Source organism: Pinus tabuliformis, chromosome 7 (assembly GCF_031772625.1).
Source record: "Pinus tabuliformis cultivar Carrire ecotype Pingquan chromosome 7, CPIR1, whole genome shotgun sequence".
Classification (NCBI taxonomy): Eukaryota; Viridiplantae; Streptophyta; class Pinopsida; order Pinales; family Pinaceae; genus Pinus; species Pinus tabuliformis.
In genome coordinates, this window is record NC_142293.1 from 1,670,735,888 (window position 1) to 1,670,762,102 (window position 26,215).

The following is a 26,215-nucleotide window of genomic DNA, read 5'->3' on the forward strand; positions in this document are numbered from 1 at the left end:
GCCATAAACAACCAAATGAACACCCCCTAGGATGTCTTGCCCAATATTCAGGTTGGAATAAGTGTCCCAGTCATCCGTGGTTATTGTTTTTAACTTTTATTACATGGAATTTTCACCAAAGTTGTTACAAGTTCAACAAGAACATACCTATTCTCATTTATTTCGCGCACAAAGCCGAATGCAACAGTGGCACACGCAAATCTTGCCTTTCATTTCTTTTACGCACAAAGAAGACTACGACAGTGTTCAACGCTCGAATATTGCCTTTCAACCGCTTGAGATATAGCTGCATATAGACCATAATTTTTATCAAGGCTCTTAAATAAAACAACAATAGCAACAATAAGTAAATCGAACAAAATACTTAACTGTTCTTCTAAAAACATAAATAAAATTATAAGAAATTACCTGAAACGATACCAAGTCCACAATATAACAACAATCAGCTTCATAGCAAATGAATCTAGATTGGATTTGGATGAGTTCTATTTGAATTAAGCAATCTTTTTTTTTTGTAGACGGCTATGGAAAACTACTGGGGCACAAAGCTACACAACATAATCTCACATGCAAAAGATCAGATATCGATCTTCTATATTTGTTTAAGATAATATGACTTGCATGTGCATTGACATCAATCACTATTAAAATTGTTATCAAGCAGCAAAAGCAAAAACAATGGGCATGCACTTCATTTATTTAGATTTGGTTTAACAATAAATTCGCAGTGATCAATGCCCAACACCCTCCATGTTATATAATAGATAATCAGAAATTAAACTAAGAGGAGTGTTATGTGAATATTTATTGAAAATAGAAATATTATGGTTATTTTATGTCCCCTTCACAATATGTAGCTAACAATTCATGTACCATCAAATTTACGCATATATTATTGTATTTATGACTATAATTAACTTTTAACCAAATACAAAAACTTGAAAAAAACAGTTTAAATTATTTAAAAATGTATTTAGTATAGCCAACCCTTTGTATATATAGAATTGTATTTATTTATTCCAGTGAGCCTTGCACATGATATTAAATGCACCAGTGAATTTCAATAGTATAACTTTGTACCGTGTTAGCTACTTATCTTTTTACTATTTTTTATTAACAACTTATAGTGCGGATACAATGCTTTTCTAACTTTCTTAGTTTTGATTCCATGTAACCATGTGCTTGTGAATTCAGAGATCCACCCCACTTAGTTTCGAATCTAATCCGGCCATCCCACACAAACCGCATGAGAGAACCCATCTCATCAAAGCTATAAGGAAATGACAAGGCTAGGCTGAAAATACTATCACATCCAACAAAACCCATGCCATGGTAGAAAAGGAACACATGCAATCCCATGCATGCCAAATCTAGCAAGGAAAATACACATGCAAGTTGATACCTGCAATGAAGCCTGTTGTAGCTTAATCCTGCCTTTCCCTGCTTGATCTTTGCTTCCTCTTACCTTCTTTGCCTTTCTTTCTCCAATGCCAAAGTGCTCCAAGAAAACTCTAAGTGTCCAAGAGTATGAGAGAGAGAGAGAGAGAATAATGGGAGAGCTCCAAAGCTAAACCGAAAAAAGGTTACCAACTGATCCTCGGAAGCCTTTTTATGAATGAGACCTCTATTTTCTTCATTTTCCATTACTTTCCTTCAATTTCCTCCTCACATGAAACCTGTGACCTTTCACCTCCCTTTTCTCCTAATTTCCATTACTTTCATAAATAAATGTGCCAAAAATGCCATTTTGCCTTTCCAAAGCCTTAGCCATTGTCTTTTCCAACTTCCTTGGCCATAATGAACCAAATGAACAACCCTAGGATGTCTTGCCCAACATTCAGCTTGGAATAAGTGTCCCAGTCATCCGTGGTTCTTGTTTTTAACTTTTATTACATGTAATTTTCACCAGGGATGTTACAGAACCCTCCCCTTTGGGGGACACTTTCCTCGGCATTCAATCACAGATATACCTCAGCAACCTGCTGAAAGAAGACATATTGCTTATGGAGCTTTATAACACAACTCGATGAAATATTTACAATGAAAGATATGCTCAAGAGAAGAACATCATGACAACATACCGCATAGTGAAGCTTTATCACACAACTCATTACGGTATTTACACTGATCATCCTGCTAAGTGCCAAACCATATGACATCATAATCATCATTATAACATAACCACATGATAACATAATAACATAACATCCATGTGGCATAGTGGAGCTTTATAACATAGCTCGTTACTGTATTTACATTCATACACAGGTGTACATATAACAACATCATCAAAACTATATATACCAAAACATATATCAAACATATACTAACATCATATAGCATGTATCAAAACATCATATAGTATGTATCAAAACATCATAAAGCATACATCAAACATCATATAACATGTATCAACCATCATAAATCATATATCAATCATCATAAAACATATACTAAACCAACATAAAGAAAATACTAAACCACCATGAAGCATATACCAACCCATCATAAGCAAATACCAAACCACCATAAAGCAACTACCAAACCACCATAAGCTATCATCAAACCACCGTAGCAATCACCAACCACCATAAGTAATGACCAAACCACCATATCAAGGTTGCTTTGCCTCCACTAGCAAACAAGGAAGGATACATAGCCTGCATCTGATCCACCATCTCCCATGTAGCTTCATCGGGCCCAAAGTGCTTCCATTTCACTTTAACTTTCTCTATTGCTCAGTTCTGGAGCATGAGCACCTTTTTCTACAATATACACTGAGGCACCGACTGGAATTATCCATCTGGTCCCACCTGCAATACAAAACAATCAATCACATGATCAACATTGTTAACATACTTCTTAAGAAAAGATACATGGAAAACATCGTGGACTTTCACTGTCGAAGGAAGTGCAAGTCGATAGGCTACTAGCCCAATCCTCTGAATGATACTGAAGGGTCCACAAAATCGTGGTGTCAGCTTGGCACATGAGCCAATCTGCAAGGAGATATTCTTTGGTTTGATGTGCAAGTACACCTATTCCCCAACCTAGAACTCCTTGGACAACCTGTTCCTATCTGCATAAATCTTCTGCCTATCTTGTGCTGCTTTGAGATTCTTCTTGATCACCTCCATTTCTTGTTCCATGTCTACCAACATATCTAGTCCAATCAAGACTCTGCTAACTGGACCACTCCAACTAATGGGAGTGTTACAACTCCGCCCATATAATGTCTCAAAAGGACTCATCCTCAGTGACTCCTAATAATCGTTGTTGTATGCAAACTCGACCAAAGGGAGATACTCTTCCCACTTCCTTTACTAATGCATCACATACATACTCAACATGTCCTCTAATATCTTGTTGACCCTCTCTATCTATCCATCTGTCTGTGGATGATAAGCTGTGTTGAAGGCCGAATCGGTGCCCAAACCTAGAAATAACTCCTTACAAAACTTGGAAGTGAACCTTGCGTCCCTATCTAACACAATCTTATTTGGGACACCATGTAGTCTAACCACGTCTCGGATGAACACCTATGCTACGTCACTAGCTGAGAATGTAGACTTCACCGAAACAAAGTGTGCAACCTTTGTTAACCTATCCACAATGACCGTGATGGAACCATGTTGCTTCATTGTCTTTGGAAACCTTGTGATTAAATCCATGGAAATGACCTCCCATTTCCACTCGGGAATAACGATCGGCTGTAGCAGTCCACCTGGATGTTTGCACTCTGCCTTCACTCGCTGACAATCGAAACATCTAGCCACGAACTCTACTACATCCCTCTTCAGATTCGACCAATAGTAATATATTTTCACTGTTGTGAGTGTCTTCCGATAACCTGGGTGACCCGAATACGGTTTCGCATGAAAATCCCTCAAGATCACCTTCTTGAGTTCATTGTTATCTTATACATATATCCTGTCTCGAAACCTTACCAATCCCTCTGGTGTAAGACAATAGTCCATGCCTTGTGAACATGTACCTGTACTTGTACAACCACCTCTACCTATACCACTACATGTGCCTATACCTGTACTATCTCCCTGCTGCAACTTATGCACAATCTCCATATACCTGACATTCTGTTGTCCTGCCTGCAAGATCTTATCCTGTAAGTTTGTCCCATAAGAGCTCATAGCTTCCAAGTGATGTCCCTATCCTCGTATGCTGAGAGCATCTATCACCCTATTCTCTTTACCCTTGATGTACCTAATCTCGAAGTCAAACTCACTGATCATAACCAACCATCGAGCCTGCCTATGATTCAGATTCGGGTGGTCAAACAAATACCTCAACCCAATGTGATCACTCATAAGCACAAACCGCCTGCAAATAAGATAGTGCCTCCACATCTTCAGTGCATGTATAATCAGTTTTAGCTCAAGATCATGTGTCAGGTAGTTATGCTTATGCTCATTTAGTGTCTGGGACTCATAACATACCACCTGTCCATCCTGCATAAGGACTCCACCAAGTCCTCTCTTGCAAGCATCTGTACATACTACGAACTCTTTGTCCGAATCTACAATCTATAGCACTGGTGCATGTGTCAGCAACTGCTTGAGTTGCTCAAAGCTAGTCTTACACTCTTCAGTCCATTCAAACTTCTTACCTTTCCTCTGCAATGATGTAATGGGATAAGAAATATATGAGAAGTTCTTGATGAACCTCCTATAACATCATGCAAGACCCATGAAATATCTCACCCCATCCACATTCTTAGGAGTTACCCACTCCATGATGGCCCTTATCTTCTTTGGGTCTACTGCAATGCCCTCCTTGGAGACAACATGTCCCAAGTAGTGTACCTCAGTCTGAAAGAAACTACATTTGTTGAGCTTAACATACAACTGATGCTCTCTTAACAACCTCAATATTGCTGCTAAGTTCTCGGCATGCTCTTCCTCATTTTTAGAATATACCAGTATATCATCAATGAACACAATAACAAACTTATCCAAATATGAACGCAACACACTATTCATCAAACACGTGAATGTAGTTGGAGCATTAGCTAAGCCAAATGGAAAAACAACAAACTCATAATGCATGTACCTGAAAATGAACGCAGTCTTGTAAATGTCCTCTTCTTTGATGCATACCTGATGGTATCCAAATCTCAAGTCAATCTTCAAGAACATTGTTGCTACCTTTAGTTGATTGATAAGTCATCAATCCTTGGCCAAGGGTATATTTTCTTGATAGTAACTTTGTTCAACTGCATGTAATAAATGCATAATCTGAGGGTATCATCTTTCTTCCTCACAAACAAGACCGGTGTGCCCCATGGTGATACACTTGGCCTAATGTATGCCTTGTCCCACATTTTCTTCAGCTGCAATTTTAACTCAACCAACTCAGGTGTTCTCATCCTGTAAGGTGCTTCAGATGCTGTAGCTTCCCTTAGTACTAGCTCAATAGGAAAATCTACCTCCCTGTGAGGTGGAAACTCTGTAATATCCTCAGGAAATACATCCCTGAACTGTTGCAACACTAGGTACCTGTTCAAAACATCTGCAACCTCAACCTCCTTACCCTTATCACTAGAAATGTGTACTGCAAATAGCTTGCACCCTTTCCTGCGGCTACACTTTTCTTGCATAGTTTTCACCATCCTAACTGATGTAGCTTTCTTATTACCTTGCAAGACTCTTGGTTCTCCATTATCACCAACACACTCAATATCTTTTTCATAGCAGTCAACCTTGGTTCTATGTAGCTACAAAAAATCCATGCCCAATAACATATTGCATGAACCCAACGGTAATACATTTAAATGTGATTTTGTAGGCATTCCATTTAAGTCAAATGCGCAAGCTCTTACCCAATGATGAACTCGCTTCTTCGTACCCGTGGTCAGCTACACTAACCAAGACTCTGCATGCAACTCCTTATTCAACCCACACTATCCACCAAGTTAGGACTTACGTAACTATAATTAGATCCAGGGTCAATCAAAATAGAAATAACTTGATCACAAAGCTTACCGTCCATCTCAATAATAGATGCTAGGTGTTTTTCTTTCCCATTGTCCATTGTTGCATAGATACGTGGAATACTCTGACCAACATCCCTAATAGTTTGTGCTTCCTGTGCACTGTAAATCTTAGGTCTTCCACCTTGATGTTGTAGACAATATCTCCTACGATGTTCCTCACCACATTTCCAACACTACAATCAACCAATGCCCTCACCTCTATGTTGTTGTTGTTGCTGTGGCCCATGTCCCTATCTAGCTGCATTAAATCTCTTTTGCAGTGCCACATTTTCTTTCCCATCTGCATGTTGAGGCTTTGTCCTCTTAGGCTGCCATTTACCTCTACCTTTGTCTTTTCCTTTCCATCCACGCTAAGATTCATTCTTACACTTTGATTTCTCATAGAAATGCTTCAGTTTCCCAATGACTTCCTCAAGTGACCGAGCCTCAGCATACTCAATACGATCTCTAAATGCTAATGGAAAACCACTAAAAAATTTATGAACTTTAGCCTTCTCATCAGTAAGATACGATACATACCTCAATAACTCAAGAAACTTGGTTGTATACTCTTCGCCTGTCATTGACCCCGTATTTAACTCATAGAACTCTTTAGCCTTACTGTCGTAGTACCTTTCTAACAAGTACTTCTTCCTTAAAATCCTCTTGAATTACTGCCAACTCAACTCATATGTCCTGATGTCTCTAACCTGCTTCACATCTTCCCACCAGATGTGTGCTTTGCCTTTCAAGCTAAAGATAGCTATCCAAGCCTTCATGTTATCTGTGTACTCATGCAACTCAAAGAATTTGTTCATGCCAAGTATCCAAGACTTTGCATCTTCCATCTTCTTCACATCTCCATCAAAAGTAGGTGGTTTTTCTTTCTTGAATTCATCCGGAAAGTACCCCCTAGCATTCCTCCTGCAAGGATGATAACGCCAATGATCATGATGTCTATCAAAACCAAAACTAGAATAATACATGTACTCATCGCCCCTCCTTTCTGGAGTGTCCAACAACCTGCCATCTCTCACCATGTCAGATCTATCTGAACTATGTCTACCAGGAGATCTACTGCCATATGCTCCATTAGTCCATTCCTCAAGTGCATGGATGATCCGAAGTGGCCCTTGTTGTTGCAAGTTTGAAAAAATCAGAAGAAGTATAGAATTAACCTCTGCTTGCTTCTCTTGTGCCTGTATGATCTTGTCATTATCTGCCTTACAACTCCTTATCTCTTCCTTCAAGCTCCTCAGTGTATTGGCGAAATTAGAAGTATGCCACCTTGCTAGCCATTTGATCTCTTTCTTGTTGCAATGCATAATATGTCAGATAAACCAAATCACAATAAATTAACGTACCTTAGTATAGCTTGGGGAGGATATCTTGTCTGCAAGAGCACCAAATCAGTGTGATACATGTATAACATAATGATAACAACGTATAGACATGCACAAATAAATGAATAAACACATAAACATCACTCTAACTAGGATCCAATCATCAATGCAAGGCCATATCAACAATGCATGTTATGACCTCATGCATGATAACAACCATTACCCCATTGTACACATTATTGCATGCAACCAACAATATACATAAGCAATGCCTAACCAACTAGAAATATGCATAACCGCATGTAGTCGAACATAATCGATCAGTTCTTGTAATCAACCTAAAGGACTGATGCATGTAACCAAAATATTCAAAAATGTAACCTAACATACAAGGATGTAAGTAGGTGACATAAAATCAACATGTAAGCGACAAATAACCATATAAAATCAGTCACATACCCATGTCAATTACTCTTCATGAAATCAACATCAAATTCTCCATGATAACCATACTACAACCCTAATCCATCATCAAGCAAATGCAACAAGTATATAAGTGTAAGAGACACACATGCAACTGACATGCATGCATGACCAACACACATTCAACCCATTCAGTTCGAGAGTTGAACCATGCTCTGATACCACTCTGTAACAACCTCTCCCAAATCCACCCAAGTTACCATGCCAACTGGGGTAAACATGAGACGAGAGGCTACTATGATCAGATTCGACCTCCTAGGTGACCTTAAGGAAGTGGAATCGACGGAACATCACATATAGCCATCCAACACCATCAACAGAACCCTCAGGAGACAAGTCAACCACTCAGACAACCTGTCCCTGGGTCCCACTATTATTCTGGACAATTTAAGGCTTAGTCGCTCTCATGCTATGGGCAAGGGAGCGACCAAAGACCTAAAGTCGCTCTCATAGGCTTGCCTACTAGTGACTGTGGTCCAAACTTGCCAGTTCCGTGCCAGCGACTCCGGGATTTGAGCCATTTTTTCAGGCCCAGAGCCCAGGCCACTACCCAAAATGGAATGAAAGATCAGAATTAAGTAAAGTACAGGGAAACAATGATGCAAAAGTAAATAGTTGATCAAGGCCTTAACCAAACCCCTACTAGCCATGACAGGCATTTCATCAAACATATCAACGACATGTAACCTACAGGTGTAAACAACAAAGTTAAGTGTAGGGATCTCTTACTTATCTGAGAATCGCCATGAACCATTGTTTCCTCATGTACAATGCTTTGCTAACTTTCTTAGTTTTGATTCCATGTCAATGTCTTGTTGCTTAGGGTCAGGAGGTGAGGTGGTATTTATTTGAGTATTATTATTATTATTATATATATATATATATATATCTATATATCTATATATCTATATATATATATATATATATATATATATATATATATAATTTTGTTTAACTAAATTAAACAAAATTATAAAGTGTTTGTTAAGTTAAATTATTTATTATTATATAAAAATAAAAATAAAAATTAGTTGGTTCGAAAGGTCGGCCTAATCTTTCTAATGCGATTAATGAGAAAAACTGTTTTCTAAAATACATATTATATTTTGTTAAATTAAATTATACAATATTTATTAAGTTAAATTATGTTATTTTTTATTATTTAATTTTACATTAAAAAAACATATTATATATTAATATCATTATTTAATATATATATATATATATATATATATATATATATATATATAATTGTTTATTAAATTTATAATAATAATAATAATTTATTTTTAAAGTTAGAATTACTCTTTATTAAATTTATAATAATAATCATTTATTTTTAAAGTCAAAATTAAGTTACATATCAATTAATTTGGTGTGTTAAATTTTCTTGTTTGTGGTATAAGGGACCCATTTCCATATGGTGATTTGATTACTAAAGTCTATGTTGTTGTACATGCTTTAACTTTCTTTGGATTTGTGATTGGATTGGATTGTTAAAGACTATAGAGGTGTGCATACCCTACTCCCCTTAGATTTATGATGTGATTGAAAAATATACTCTAATCCACTCATGGATTTATGATTTGATTGTTAAAGTCTATGGAAGTGTAGATACTCTAACCCACTCTCATTTTAAATCATTGATCATGGCAAACAAAAACACATTCTTAATCATTAAACTACTCAAAAATTAAAATTAAAATAAAAACACTTAACTCGTTTATTTTAGAATAAAGTTATAAATTTATTTAACTTTAATATACCTATCTAATTTATATATAAATATTTTTATGCTGTAAGGCGTTCCTCTTTGAAATCAACTCTCTTAAGTGCCACCTTGCACCATTCTCCACCTTCAGATTTAATGTTAGATGATTGAACAATAGTCAATCGTCACATTAATAGTTAATAATAATTTCATGTTAAAAATCAGTTAATAGTTAATAATATTTAACTATTATCTATCTCCCATTGAAACGCATATGAGCAAGAAGATTGCTAGCATCTTGCGAAAAGCTTTCTCTAAGGTTTTTGTTCATTTTCAGGGTTCCATTCTGTGACATGAATCATGAGTAAGCAATAATGCCCAAAACTCATCTCTCATTTCACAATCAAAATATTTTATAAACATTTTTTAATTATAATTACTTTTAAGCTATATCTAAACCCCCTACCACATTCAAATATATAAGATATAAATAGTAGTTATAAATTAAGATCCATTTTGCCATATAAGTTAAAATAATAATTTTGTAATCATATTTAAATTTCATTAATGAGCACATAAAAACTTAATACTTACAATATAATAAGATTTTTACCCATTGATATTCAACCCCACTTTACCATAGATATTATTAAGTTGTGAATGGAATCTGTTACAATACCATGGGCCACTTTTGTGTTAAACACTCTCAATGCTAGTGTGGAAGAGATGTTGTAAAGTCATGTTCCGTTTTGTTATCTAAACATATATTAATTAAAAAAAATTGACTTAATGAAATTACATAAGAATAGAATTAATAACTATAATTATTAATTGTTAATAGTTAAACCAGCCTAGATCCATACTAACTCTCGATCTATCAAGCTACTAGAGGGATCAAATATCTCAAGGTGCAAACCTTTCCTCAAGTTTTGCACTAAAAAAAGTTTGCACCTTAAGAGATTTGATCCTTCCCAGAGCTTGATAGATCCAGAGTTAAGATGGATCTAAGCTGGTAAATATAAAGCTAAAATTTATTTTTAATTTATATATACATAAATGTGTCAAGTCCCACTAGCACAACCGGTTGAGGATGGACATCCTTAGCAAGGCGATCCAGGATCAAACCTCACGGGGGGTGGTTGTGCCTTGTGCTAGGGGGAGGAGACATGCTTAAAAATCTAGTCAGTTAAGGACCGGTGTGGCCCACGCCAGGTGCGATCCTCGGGTGACTTTGACGGTTTAAATACCCATGGGTCGCGTCTCCTCAAGCCATAGGTCAAAGCTAGAGAATCACAAACAACTTGCCAAACAATATATATATATATATATATATATATAACTAACTTTTTTAAGAGTTACAAATTTAATAGAACCCATATGCATTTTAACTTGCTTTTTTATTATTATAAAACTATAATCATGGTTAATTTTATAATGAGATATAATTATAATTAATTATACATTAAATATATTAATAATAAAATCGATTTAATTTTTTTTAATGATTTAATATTATTTATTTATTATTATTACTTTGTTAAGAGTTATAAGTTTAGTTGTTTAGACAATTTTAATACGCTTATCTATTTTAACAATGTTTTTTCATTGGGATGGAATTTATATTTCATGAGTAGTGAAATACTTTGATAATAAAATTGATGTGATATTTTTAAAGTTTAAGAAATCCTTTTAAACAATGACTACATAGTAACTAGTGCTTGCGACTTAGTTTAAATATAGTTTAATTAAATTAATATAGCTTAACTAAACTAAAAAACAATAAAGATATAAAGATTTTATCATAAAAGTAAAACAACTAATTAAATATTGTATTGTTGAATGTCATCATTGAAAAATAAGAAATATGATTAACTAATATGGTTTATATTAACATATATACACTTTAATATATATATTTATTTTATATAGATATATTTGTGTGTGCTTTATTTTATATATATGATTAAATTTATTAAAATATGTTTTTAATATAATAATAGGTTACCTTAACTTGAAAATATGGAGAAAAAACTATAAGTAATGAAAATGAAAATAATGAAAAAAAATAAAATTAAAAAGTTAAATAAAACTAAAAACAATAAATTAGTAACTAATAGAAATGGAAGTTACTAAACAATCTATAATAAGACATTAACCAATGACCTTACAAATAATTTAAATAAAAATAAACATTTACAAAAATTAAATTCTCAATTTTAAACTATGGATAAGCTACAAAAATATTTGGTCAAAGACAAACTAATATGCAATCAAAAGCAAAAGCTTAATGCCATGCCCGTGACAAGTATAATTTTTTTTTTTACAATGTCTTTTCATTGGGATGGAATTTATATTTTATGATTCATGAAATACTTACTTTGATAATAAAAATGATGTGATATTTTTAAAGTTTAAGAAACGTTTTAAATAACGAGAAAAAATTATTTAATTATATTTTTTAATGTTTTTAAGAAATTTAGTTGAGTAAATAATTTTTTTAATGTTTTAATAAATTTAGTTAACTAAATATATTAGTAAAATTAATATATAATTTTAAGTACTAATTTGATTGATAAATGTTTTTAATTAAGTTTATACAAGTTTTTGGAACAAATTTGCACGCGATGTGCATGATATGACGGTCGGGGCGGATGGTTTGCACACCCCCCGACCCGTTTCGAATCTTGCAGCGCTGCTGTCGCAACCCATTTGCCCTGATGCTGGCATTTCATGTGTCCATGGTGATTAATCAATGATATGACGGTTGTCAGCGTAGTTCTGACACGTATTTGTAATATATGTACAAAAAAAGAGGGCCCATGATGCTTCTGTAGGAACTAGCCCCGCCCATTTTTAAAACGTTTTTGGATCAAATTTTATGGCATTTTTAAAGTTATTAATTATTCTGTCGAGTAAATGATCTTGCCTTATATTTAGAGATTTTGGGAAAGAAAGAGGAGATCTTTACGAGCGTTGGCATGATAATTATAATTTTGTTTTTTTGCTTGAGTCTCTAAGAGTGGGATGAGATTATTTTCTCAAGAAATAATAGCTCGTGAGTTAAAATTTATACATAAGTTTATAAAAGTTTTAAGATCAATAATACAATATTTCAACTTAAGATACACAATATTTATTGTTTTATACTAAAATAAATCACATAATCAACTTAGATATAAATAGTAAACATTAAATAAGGTGGTAAATATTTCTACAAATAAAAATTTGGGCAACAAACTCAACTTAAAAGTTTCAATAATAAAATAAAAGTGTGCAATAAAATAAGAACACCATGAAACTTTAAACAATTCCAAAATTTCAATATGAAATGTAAGTGTACAACAAAATAAGAATATCATGAAAATTTAAAATTTGAAAGAGATCAATTATTAACTATTTAACTTATTTATAATCTCAATATAGGTTATACATGATTTAGAAAATCAATTCTTTCTCTTTCATATTCCTATTATAATTTACATAATTAGACAACTTTCAAGAAGAGAAAGAGATGAAGAAAGTACAATAATCAATCGTTATTGTTGATATTTTAAGACAATAATTTATCGAGTTGTCCCTGCATACTAGTGCATTTGAACTATTTTTGTATGCACCTACCAAATACATGCATATTCCAAGTTAGTGTCATATTCTATTAACGTGACTGGATTCTAAAACTATATAATTGAATTATTTTTTATGCATGCACAATACAAATACACATGCCAAGTTGGTGTCATAATGTATTAACACCAACTTAGATCCATCTTAACTTCAGATCTACCAAGCACAAAGAGGGATCAAATCTCTTTCCAGTCTAAAATAGGTTTGCATATCAAGAGATTTGATCCCTCTAGATCAAATATCATTTCAGTCTAAAAGAGGTTTGCATATCAAGAGATTTGATCCCTCTAGGCGCTAGATCTGGAGTTAAGATGGATCTAGGTTGTGTTACCCACCACCTGCGGGTAGTGTATATAGGAGATTTTTTTTCTCCTAGATGGTCCTCAATCGATAACTAGCAAACCCTTGCAGCCACTAGACAGCTCAATGTGCCATTATCTCTGCCACCAAAGCCAGCCATGTGGTCCCTTGACCACTTGTCATGATTGTATATTTGAAGGTGGACCTCTCGACCCCAAAGGTATGACTTTTCATTGGTATAATTGAGTAATTTTCCTTACTTTTCATGAACACTTTTGGGTATGGATTGGTGGGGGGATTCTGCAGAAAGAGTGAACTAGGTTTGTACTCTTGTCTCCACTACCAGATTTCGCGATTAGCCTTGTGTCCTGGTCCCGTGGGATCTCCTTTACTGGCCATTAGCTTTAGGGTTGGCACTACATGGGAAATCCCAATTTTGGTTACGTGGTCTCACTTCCCGACACCATATACATCACTCCCTTCCACTCATTTTAACCCCATTCATCTCTTTTCCTCGTCTAGGTCCACATGTGTCTACTGGGTCCACATAGGGTTAGCCTCCCCCCTCCCCTTGTCCACACCTTAGATTGGGCATGGAAAGATGCCCGGAGGTTGATGCAGCTAAAAAGAAAAGAAAAAACATATTTTCGCCACTCTCAATAGGAAATCTACCACAAAATGCAAAAGATGGTTGGGATATACAAATTTAGCACATGGGCAAAGGCCAAACATGAGCTCTAACCCTTACCCATGGCCATCACCTTGGCTCCTATGGGCCCCAGATGAGACCTTTCCATCATTAAGGAACCCGTGATTGTCCCAAACCCTGGTGGGCGATAAACTACCCCACCTCAAGGGGGTATCCATTTCTATATACGACACAAAATGCTCTCATCCCCTAGAGCCTCGAGAAATTATGAAGAAAAATCAATCAAAGACAAAAGGCAGATGAACAAAGGTGGAAAAACAAAGGTTGGGGTAACTCATGTACCATGATTTGCTCCCTCCTACATTCATATACCCAGGTGTGGGCCTCCCTTTATCATAGCTACCCTTGTACCATAACATGTGGTCTAGATGATTCCCTTGATCTTCACTTTGTTCCATCACTTTATCATTTGCCACCTACCACTTGAGGGATGTACCATCGACATGTCACCCCCTTTTAAGGATGAAACCACCTAATAGGATATTTGATTAAACCCCTTATTGAACTTGGAGATGCTTGTACATGCCAAAACCCAGTATGGAAGGACATGCCACCATGAAGTGCCCCATTGATTCCATGACTTGTAAGCTATTTTACTTGATTATTATAATGAATTGTTGTATTGGAGGGCAAGGGGATGCATTGGATCTTATGCAAGATTGCAAGTGGGTCTCCATTTGGGGCTTGGTCTCCTTATATGGGTTCCTAGCCCTCTAAAGGGCCACATTGGCACTTGTAGGGTGATCGTTGAGATCTATGGGTCTCCACCATAGCAGAGAGTACTTCATGAATCCCTATTACCACTCATTGATTGCTCGTGTTCCACCTTTTGGATGAGGATGATTCACCTGGTTCACCATGCCCAACCGACTCCACACTTGCACCATACACTTGGCAGATGTTTGGTGGTCTAAAGGATGTATCCAACTATAGAGGGAGGGTTTACATCATCATCCTAGCCCTTACAAATGGTCTACAAGCATTTTCGATCCACTTGGAGACCCATGAGGATGTCCTTGTGCCCCCACACTCACATTAGAGCACCACAGGTTCTTGCTTTGAAAACAAGGGGTGTTCTACAACCCGGTATAGGGGAGATATGTACATGTAATGCAAGAAAGCAAACATTTTTAAATAACGTTCAATTATAAGATGTAAAGGATTTGTAAAAATTTACATGTCAACTCAATTAAATAATAATAAAAGGTTAAAAGTAATATTTTAATGTCTATAAAAAGTTAAAAGTAACAAAATAATAGCATTCAATTTGTTATAAGTTAACATCAATTTTACCTTATAAACTAAAATAATTATTTGGTAATCATATTTAAATATAATTAATAAGCACATCTCACACTCTTCAGTCCATTCAAACTTCTTACCTATCCTCTGCAATGATGTAATGGGATAAGAAATATGTGAGAAGTTCCTAATGAACCTCCTATAATAGCATGCTAGACCCATGAAAGATCTCACCTCATCCACATTCTTAGGAGCTACCCACTCCGTGATGGCCCTTATCTTCTCTAAATCTACTGCAATGTCCTCCTTGGAGACAACATATCCCAAATAGTGTACCTCAGTCTGAAAGAAACTACATTTGTTGAGCTTAACATACAAATGATGCTCTCTCAACAACCTCAATATTACTGCTAAGTGCTCGGCATTCTCTTCCTCATTTTTAAAATATACCAGTATATCATCAATGAACACAATAACAAACTTATCCAAATATGGACGCAACACACTATTCATCAAACACATGAATGTAGTTGGAGCATTAGTTAAGCCAAATGGAACAACAAAAAACTCATAATGCCCGTACATGAAAATGAACGCAGTATTGTAAATGTCCTCTTCTTTGATGCATACCTAATGGTATCCGGATCTCAAGTCAATCTTCAAGAACATTGTTGCTCCCTTCAGCTGATCGAACAAGTCATCAATCCTTGGCAAAGGGTACCTATTCTTGATAGTCACTTTGTTCAACTTCCTGTAATCAATGCATAATCTGAGGGTACCATCTTTCTTCCTCACAAACAAGACCGATGTGCCTCAAGGTGATACACTTAATGTATCCCTTGTCCAAAATTTCCTTCAGGTGCAATTTTAACTCAACCAACTCAGGTGTGCTCATCCTGTAAGGTGCTTTAGATGCTGGAGATGCCCTTGGTACTATCTCAATAGAAAAATCTACCTCCTTGTGAGGTGGAAACTTTGTAATGTCCTCAGGAAATACATCCCTAAACTGCTACAACACTGGGTACCTATTCAACACATCTGCATCCTCAACCTCCTTACCCTTATCACTAGAAATGTGTACTGCAAATAGCTTGCACCCTTTCCTGCGGCTACGCTTTGCTTGCATAGTTGTCACCATCCTAACTAATGTGGCTTTCTTCTTACCTTGCAAGACTCTTGGTTCTCCATTATCGTCAACACACTCAATAGCTTTGTCATAGCAGTCAACCTTGGTTCTATGTAGATACAAGCAATCCATGCCCAATAACATATTGTATGAAACCAACGGTAATACATTCAAATGTGTTGTTGTAGGCATGCCATTTAAGTCAAATGCGCAAGCTCTTACCTAATGATGAACTCACTTCTTCGTACCTGTAGCCAGCTGCACTAATCAAGACTCTGCATGCCACTCCTTATTCAACCCACGCTTATCCACCAAGTTAGGACTAACATAGCTATAATTAGATCCAGGGTCAATCAAAATAGAAACAACTTGATCACAAAGCTTATCGTCCATCTCAATGATAGATTCTTGGTGTTCTTCTTTCCCGTTGTCCATTGCTGCATAGATACGTGGAATACTCTGACCAACATCCCCAACAATCTGCGCTTCATGTGCATTGTATATCTTAGGCCTTCCACCCTGATGTTGCAGAAAATATATCCTATGATGTTCCTCACCACATGTCCAACACTACAACCAACCAGTGCCCTCACCTCTATGCTACTGTTGCTATGGCCCATGTCCCTATCTAGTTGCATTAAATCTCTTTTGCGGTGCCACATTTTCTTTCCCATCTGCATGTTGAGGCCTTGTCCTCTTAGGCTTTCATTTACCTCTACCTTTGTCTTTTCCTTTCCATCCATGCTGAGATTCATTCTTACACTTTGATTGCTCATAACAATGCTTCAGTTTCCCAATGACTTCCTCAAGTGACTGAGGCTCATCATGCTCAATCCGATCTCTAAATGCTAATGTCAAACCCCTAACAAATCTATGAACTTTAGACTTCTCATCAGTAATATACGATACACACCTCAATAACTCAAGAAACTTGGTTGTATACTCTTTGTCTGTCATTGACCCCATCTTTAACTCATAGGAATCTTTAGCCTTGCTGTCGTAGTACCTTTATGACAAGTACTTCTTCCTGAAAATCCTCTTGAATTTCTGCCAACTCAAATCATATGTCCTGATTTTTCTAACCCACTTAACATCTTCCCACCAAATGTATGCTTTACCTTTCAAGCTAAAGATAGCTATCCGAGCCTTCATGTTATCTGTGTACTCATGCAACTCAAAGAATTTGTTCATGCCAAGTATCCAAGCCTTTACATCTTCCAACTTCTTCACATCTCCATCAAAAGTAGGTGGTTTTTCTTTCTTGAATTCATCCGGAAAGTACCCCCTATCATTCCTCCTGTAAGGATGATAGCGATGACGATCATGATGTTTATCAGAACTAGAACTAGAATAATACCTGTACTCATCGCCCCTCCTTTCTGGAGTGTCCAACAACCTGCCATCTCTCACCGTGTCAGATCTATCCGACCTGTGTCTACCAGGAGATCTACTTCCATATGCTCCATTAGTCCCATCCTCATGTGCATGGCTGATCCGAAGTGGCCCTTGTTGCTACAAGTCTCACAAACTCTGAATAAGTATAGCATTAACCTCCACTTGCTTCTCTTGTGCCTGTATGATTTGGTTATTATCTTCCTTACAACTCCTTATCTCTTCCTTCTAGCTCCTCAATGTATCGGCCAAATTAGAAGTATGCCCCACACCACGCTACTCATTTGATACATAGGGAGATTTTATGTAGTCTACCACCTTGCTAGCCCTTTGATCTCTTTCTTCCTGCAATGCATAATATGTCAGATAAACCAAATCACAATAAATTGACGTAACTTAGTATAGGTTGGGGAAGATACCTTGTTTGCAAGATCACCAAATCAGTGTGATACATGTATAACATAATCATAACAATGTATATATATGCACAAATAACTGAATCAACGCATAAACATCACTCTAACTAGGATCCAGTCATCAATGCAAGGCCATATCAACAATGCATGCTATGACCTCATGCATGACAACAACCATTACCCCATTATACATATTACTACATGCAACCGACAATATGCATAAGCAATGCCTAACCAACTACAAATATGCATAATCGCATGTAGTCGAACATAATCAATCAGTTCTTGTAATCAACCTACAAGACTGATGCATGTAATCAAAATATTCAAAATGTAACCTAACATACAAGGATGTAAGTAGGTGACATAAAATCAACATGTAAGTGACAAATAACCATATAAAATCAGTCACATACCCATGTCAATTACTCTTCATGAAATCAACATCAAATTCTCCATGATAACCATACTACAACCCTAATCCATCATCAAGCAAATGCAACAAGTATATAAGTGTAAGAGACACACGTGCAACTGACATGCATGCATGACCAACACACATTCAACCCATTCAGTCTGAGAGTTGAACCATGCTTTGATACCACTCTATAACACCCTCCTCCCACATCCACCCAAGTTACCATGCCAACTGGGGTAAACATGAGACGAGAGGCTACTATGATTAGATTTGACCTCCTAGGTGACCTTAAGGAAGTGGAATCGATGGAACATCACATACAACCATCCAACACCATCAACATAACCCTCAGGAGACAAGTCAACCACTCAGACAGCCTATCCCTCGGTCCCACTATTGTTCTGGACAATTTAAGCCTCAGTCTCTCTAATAATATGGGCAAGGGAGTGACCAGATACCTAAAGTCGCTCTCGTAGGCCTGCCTGCCAGTGATTGTGATCCAAACTTGCAAGTCCTGTGTCAGCGACTTTGGGATTTGAGCCAATTTTTCAGGCCCAGAGCCCAGGCCACTGCCCATATTGGAATGAAAGCTTCGAATTAAGTAAAGTAAAGGGAAACAATGATGCAAAAGTAAATAGTTGATCAAGGCCTTAACCAAACCCCTACTAGCCATCGCAGGAATTTCATCAAACATATCAACGACATGTAACCTACAGGTATAAACAACAGAGTTAAGTGTAGGGATCTCTTACTTATCTAAGAATCACCATGAACCATTGTTTCCTCATGTCATTTGCTTCCTTATCACTTATTACGTCATAGATACAATATCCATTCAAATACAAGTAAAAACATGTTGAGAGCCAAACATAGCTACTGCCATAAAATGAACATATAACCTAGATAATAGGAAAATAATTACAATAAACATATCAACCATCAAAATCCATATCTACACCATTACATTTACAATGGAATGAATTTCTCGTTAATTAATGCAACAAACCAACCGAAGATGGGACTACCACGTTCCACATGACCATAGATTAGTTGAGCCAAGTTTCTCTTCAACCAATCACTTCCGTGCCATATTCCAAGCATGAATGTGGGACTCATAGAACACATCAAAAACACCAATCAATGTGGATGCCACCAGAGTTCTCCGCCTACACCGTGAGGAATTTGAGTGCCTCCTAGCCTCTCAGGCTTTACCGTGCATCTGCAGTCCGATCTAGGGATCACTAGGCCCTACACTAAGACATACGCTCCAGGATTTACCGTGCATTCCATTTCGGAATCACTAGGCCCAACGGAGAGAAAATCCCCCTCTTGACTTCACTGTGTATCCCGTCATTCATCGGCAAGGATTCCTAGGCCCACCTAGGGTCACAATCTGGCTTTACCACAACCCACAGTGCGGTTCAGGGGTTACTAGGCCAATGGCTTCATGCATCCTCAGTCTGGTTCAAGGACCACTACCACCATGTGTTTGTCAATTCGGAGATCCACCCCACTTAGCTTCGAATCCAATCCGGCCATCCCACAAAAAACGCATGAGAGAACCCATCTCACCAAAGCTATCAGGAAATGGCAAGGCTAGGCTGAAAATATTGTCACTCCCGGCAAAACCCATGCCATGGTAGAAAAGAAACACATGCAATCTCATGCATGCCAAATCGAGAAAGGAAAATACATATGCAATCTGATAACTGTAATGAAGCCTGTTGTAACTGCTTGATCTTTGCTTCCTCTTGCCTTCTTTACCTTTCTTGCTCCAATGCCAAAGTTCTCCAAGAAAACTCTAAGTGTCCAAGAGTATGAGAGAGAGAGAGAATAATGAGAGCTCCAAATCTAAACTGACAAAAGATTACCAAGTGATCCTCATAAGCCTTTTTATGAATGAGGCCTCTATTTTCTTCATTTTCCATTATTTTCCTTCAATTTTCTCCTCACATGCAACTTGTGACCTTTCACCTCCCTTTTCTCCTAATTTCCATTATTTTCATAAATAAATGTGCTAAAAGTGCCATTTTGCCTTTCCAAAGCCTTATCCATTTCCTTTGCCAATTTCCTTAGCCATAAACAACCAAGTGAACACCCCCTAGGATGTCTTGCCCAACATTTAGGTTGGAATAAGTGTCCTAGTCATCCGTGGTTATTGTTTTTACCTTTTATTACATGGAATTTTCACCAAAGTTGTTACAAGTTCAACAAGAACATACATAATCTCATTTCTTTCATGCACAAACCCGAATGTAACATGGCAAACACGCGAATCTTGCCTTTCATTTCTTTTACGCACAAAGGAGAATGCAACAATGTTCAACTCTCAAATATTGCCTTTCAACCACTTGAGATCTAGTTGCATATAGATCATAGTTTTATCAAGGTTCTTAAAGAAAACAACAATAGCAGCAATAAGTAAATCGAACAAAATACTTAACTGTTCTTCTAAAAACTTAAATACAATTTTAAGAAATTACCTGAAATGATATCAAGTCCATAATCTAACAACAATCAGCTTCATAGCAGATGAATCTAGATTAGATTTGAATGAGTTCTATTTGAATTAAGCAATCTTTTTTTTTCGTAGAAGGCTATGGAAAACAACTGGGGCGCAAAGCTATACAACATAATCTCACATGCAAAAGATCAGAGATCGATCTTCTATATCTATTGAAGATCATATAACTTGCATGCGTATTCACATCAATCACTATTAAAACTGTTTATCATGCAGCAAAACCAAAAACAATGGGCATGCACTTCATTTATTTAGATTTGGTTTAACAATAAATTTGCAACGATCAATGTCCAACACCCTCCATGTACAACACATCTTTTTAATCGTAGTACATGTAATTTTTTTTAGATGTTGCTTATTCCATGAATTCTTGGATCATCATTTGTCCTTAGCAAGTAATAGACCAAACACTCTTGAAATAACTTTGAAATGTTTTTTTATATATAATTGTTATTACTATTATGATTTATTAGTATGCTCAATTAAAATAGAATATGTTCTATATTTATTAGATTAGCTAATTCTAAACTTATCAAATCCTCCTCAATTAAAGTTGAGTATTTTTTATATTTATTAGGTTAGCTAATTCTAAATTTATCAAATCCTAATCTTAATGAAAGACCGTTATATAATAGATAATGAGATATTAAACCAAAGAGAGAAGTGTTATGTGAATATTTAATGAAAATAGAAATATTAAGATTATTTTATGTTCCTTTCGCAATATGTGGCTAATAATTCATATGCCATCAAATTTACGCATATATTATTGTATTTACAACTATAATTAACTTTTAACAAAATACAAAAGCTTGAAAAAAAATAGTTTAAATTATTTAAAACTGTATTTAGTATACCCAACCCTTCGTATATATAAAATTGTATTTATTTATTCCAAGTGAGCCCTGTAGCACGGACCAACAGACGCAGTGATCGATCGCCTTGCACATGATATTAAATGTACCAGCTAATTTGAATAGTATAACTTTGTATCGTGTTAGCTATTTATTTTTTATTAACGGGAAAGAAATTATTTTAATGTCTATGAGATTAAAGATAGTTTATAGGACAGATTGCTTCTTTATTTGTTTGATGTATTCAGTTTTTTCTATGAAGCTTCAAAATAAATGCTCGTATTTTCTCCACAAACCCCTCGCTAAATAGATTATCCCAAGAGCTAGCTGCAAGCATATTTGCATAATTTTTTCTGTTGTCTTTGAAAGCCTCACATTTCTTTTGGCCTTTTCCAGCCTGTTTCACAACGGAGTTGATGAGAATTAGTCCTTAACTAAGGGTACAATGCTTTGCTAACCTTCTTCATTTTGATACCATGTCAATGTCTTCTTGCTTAAGGCCACAAGGTGAGGTGGTATTTATTTCAGTAAATTGTTATGGCTTCCCTTTTTAGGTGGTAATCACTATTTTTATGATGTTGAAACCTTAACTTGTTTGTTAAGCTAAGTTATGAAGTGTTTCTTTAGTTAAGTTATTTCTCATTATTTATTATTATATAAAAATAAAAAAATACATATTGTATTTTGTTAAATTAAATTATACAATATTTATTAAGTTAAATTATATTATTTAATTTTACATTAAAAACATATTATATATTAATATTAATATTAATATTTATATATATATATATATATATATATATACTGTTTATTAAATTTATAATAATAATTTATTTTTAAAGTCAAAATTAAGTTACATATCAATTTGGTGTGTTAAAATTTCTTGTTTGTGGTACAAGGGACCCATTTCCATATAGTGATTTGATCACTAAATTGACTATGTTGTTGTACATACTTACTCTCTTTGGATTTGTGATTGGATTGCTAAAGCTTATAGAGATGTACATACTCTACTCCCCTTGGATTTATGATTTGATTGATGTATATACTCTAATCCACTTATAGATTTATGATTTGATTGTTAAAGTCTATGGAAGTGGTTATACTCTAACCCACTGTCCTTTTAAATCATCGATCACTCCAAGAAAAACACATTCTTAATCATTAAAATACTCAAAAATTAAAATTAAAAATAAAATACTTAACTCATTTATTTTAAAATAAAGTTTAAATTTATTGAACTTTAATATTTCTATCTAATTTATATATAAATATTTTTAATATATTACTCATATAATATGATATAATTGAGCATAAGCAAGCCTAGTATAAGGGAGATAGATGCAATGTAAGAATTTAAACATTTTTAAAATATCATTGAATTTATAAAATGTAAAGGATATAATAACAAGAAGTTAAAAGTAATATAAAGCATAATATGGAGAGATGTTGTAATGTTTGTGAAAAGTTAAAAGTAATAAATAATAACATTCAATTTTGTTTAGATAATCTTCGGCAAAATCACATAATCAATCTTTTGTCGACGCGTTTCGAATCAACCAGTGTGGTTCAATTTGTTATAAGTTAACATCCATTTTATAAACGAAAATTTAAATTTAATTAATAAACACTTAAAAACTTTAATACTAACAATAAGCTTAAAATATAACAATATTTTTAACCATGGATATTCACATCCATTTTACCATAGATATTATTAACTTGTAAATAGGATTTACTACAATACGACTGTGTGCTAATATTGGGTCATTAATACAACATGCCCAAAATTCATCTATCATTTCACAATCAAAATATTTTATAAATATTTTATTTGAATTTAATTTAGTAACATTTTTTTAATTATAATTACTTTTAAGCTATATCTAAACCCCCTACCACATTAAAATATATAAGATATAAATAGTAGCTATAAATTAAGATCCATTTTTCCATATAAGTTAAAATAATAATTTTGTAACCATATTTAAATTTCATTAATGAGCACATAAAAATTTAATACTTATAATATAACAAGATTTTTACCCATTGATATTCAATCCCACTTTACCATAGATATTATTAAGTTGTGAATGGAATTTATTACAATACCATGGGCCACATTTGGGTTAAACACTCTCAATGCTACTGTGGAAGAGATGTTGTAATGTCATGTTATGTTGTGTTATCTAAACATATATTAATTAAAAAAAATGATTCAATGAAATTACATAAAAATAGAATTAATAATTGTAATTATTAATTATTAATAATTAAACCAGCCTAGATCCATGCTAACTTGGATCTATCAATCTACCAAAGGGATCAAATATCTCGAGGTGCAAACCTTTCCTCAAGTTTTGCACTAAAAAAAAGTTTGCACCTTAAGAGATTTGATCCTTCCCAGAGCTTGATAGATCCATAGTTAAGATGGATCTAAATTGGTATATAAAAAGTTAAGATGGATCTAAGTTGGTATATAAAAAGCTAAAATTTATTTTTAATTTATATATGCATAAATGTGTCAAGTCCCATTAGCACAACCGGTTGAGGATGGACCTCCTCAGCGAGGCGATCCAAGATCAAACACCACGGGGGGTGGTTGTGCCTTGTGCTAGGGGGAGGAGACATGTTAAAAAATCGAGTCAGTTGAAGGTCGGTGCAGCCCAGGCCCAGTGCGATCCTCCGGTGACTTTGACGGCTTAAATACCCATGGGTCACGTCTCTTCAAGCCACAGGCAAGGCTAGAGAATCACAAACAGCTTGACAAACAATATATATATATATATATATATATATATAGCTTTCTTAAGAATTACAAATTTAATAGAACCCATATGCATTTTAACTTGTTTTTCTATTATTATAAAATTGTAATCATCGTTAATTTTATAATGAGATATAATTATGATTAATTATACATGAAATATATTAATAATGAAATTGATTTAATTTGTTTAAATGATTTAATATTATTTAATTATTGTTATTACTTTGTTAAGAGTTATAAGTTTAGTTATTTAGTCAATTTTAATACGCTTATCTATTTTAACAATATTTTTTCATTGGAAAGGAATTTATATTTCATGAATAGTGAAATACTTTGATAATAAAATTGATGTGATATTTTTAAAGTTTAAGAAATCTTTTTAAACAAGGGCTATATAGTAGCTAGTGCTTGCCACTTAGTTTAAATATAGCTTAACTAAACTAAAAAACAATAAAGATATAAAGATTTTATCACAAAAGTAAAACAACTAATAAAATATTGTATTGTTGAATACCATTACCAAAAAATAAGAAATATGATTAACTAATATAGTTTATATTAACATATATACACTTTAATATATATTTTTATTTTATATAGATATATTTGTGTGTGTTTTACTTTATATATATATATATATATATATAAACATGTTTTTAATATAATAATAAGTTATCTTAACTTGAAAATATGGAGAAAAAACTCATGAAAATTGAAATAATAAAAAAAATAAAATTAAAAAGTTAAATAAAACTAAAAACAATAAATTAGTAACTAATAGAAATGGAAGTTACTAAACAATCTATAATAAGATATTAACCAATGACCTTACAAATAAATAAATTTAAATAATAATAACAAAAATTAAATTCTCAACTTTAAACTATTAAACTATGAATAAGCTACAAAAAAATTTGGTCAAAAACGAACTAATATGCAGTTAAAAGTAAAACTAAATGTGTAATACCATACTATTTTTTTAATATTTTAAGAAATTTTAACAATGTCGTTTCATTAGGATGGAATTTATATTTCATGAATCATGAAATACTTACTTTGATAATAAAATTGGTGTGATATGTTTAAAGTTTAAGAAATCCTTTTAAATAATGAGAAAAAAATATTTAATTATATTTTTAAATTTTTTTTTAAGAAATTTAGTTGAGTAAATAATTTTTTTTAATGTTTTAATAAATTTAGTTAACTGAATATATTAGTAAAATTAATATATAATTTTAAGGATTAATTTGATTGATAAATGTTTTTAATTAAGTTTATACAAGTTTTTGGGTCAAATTTCATGGAATTTTT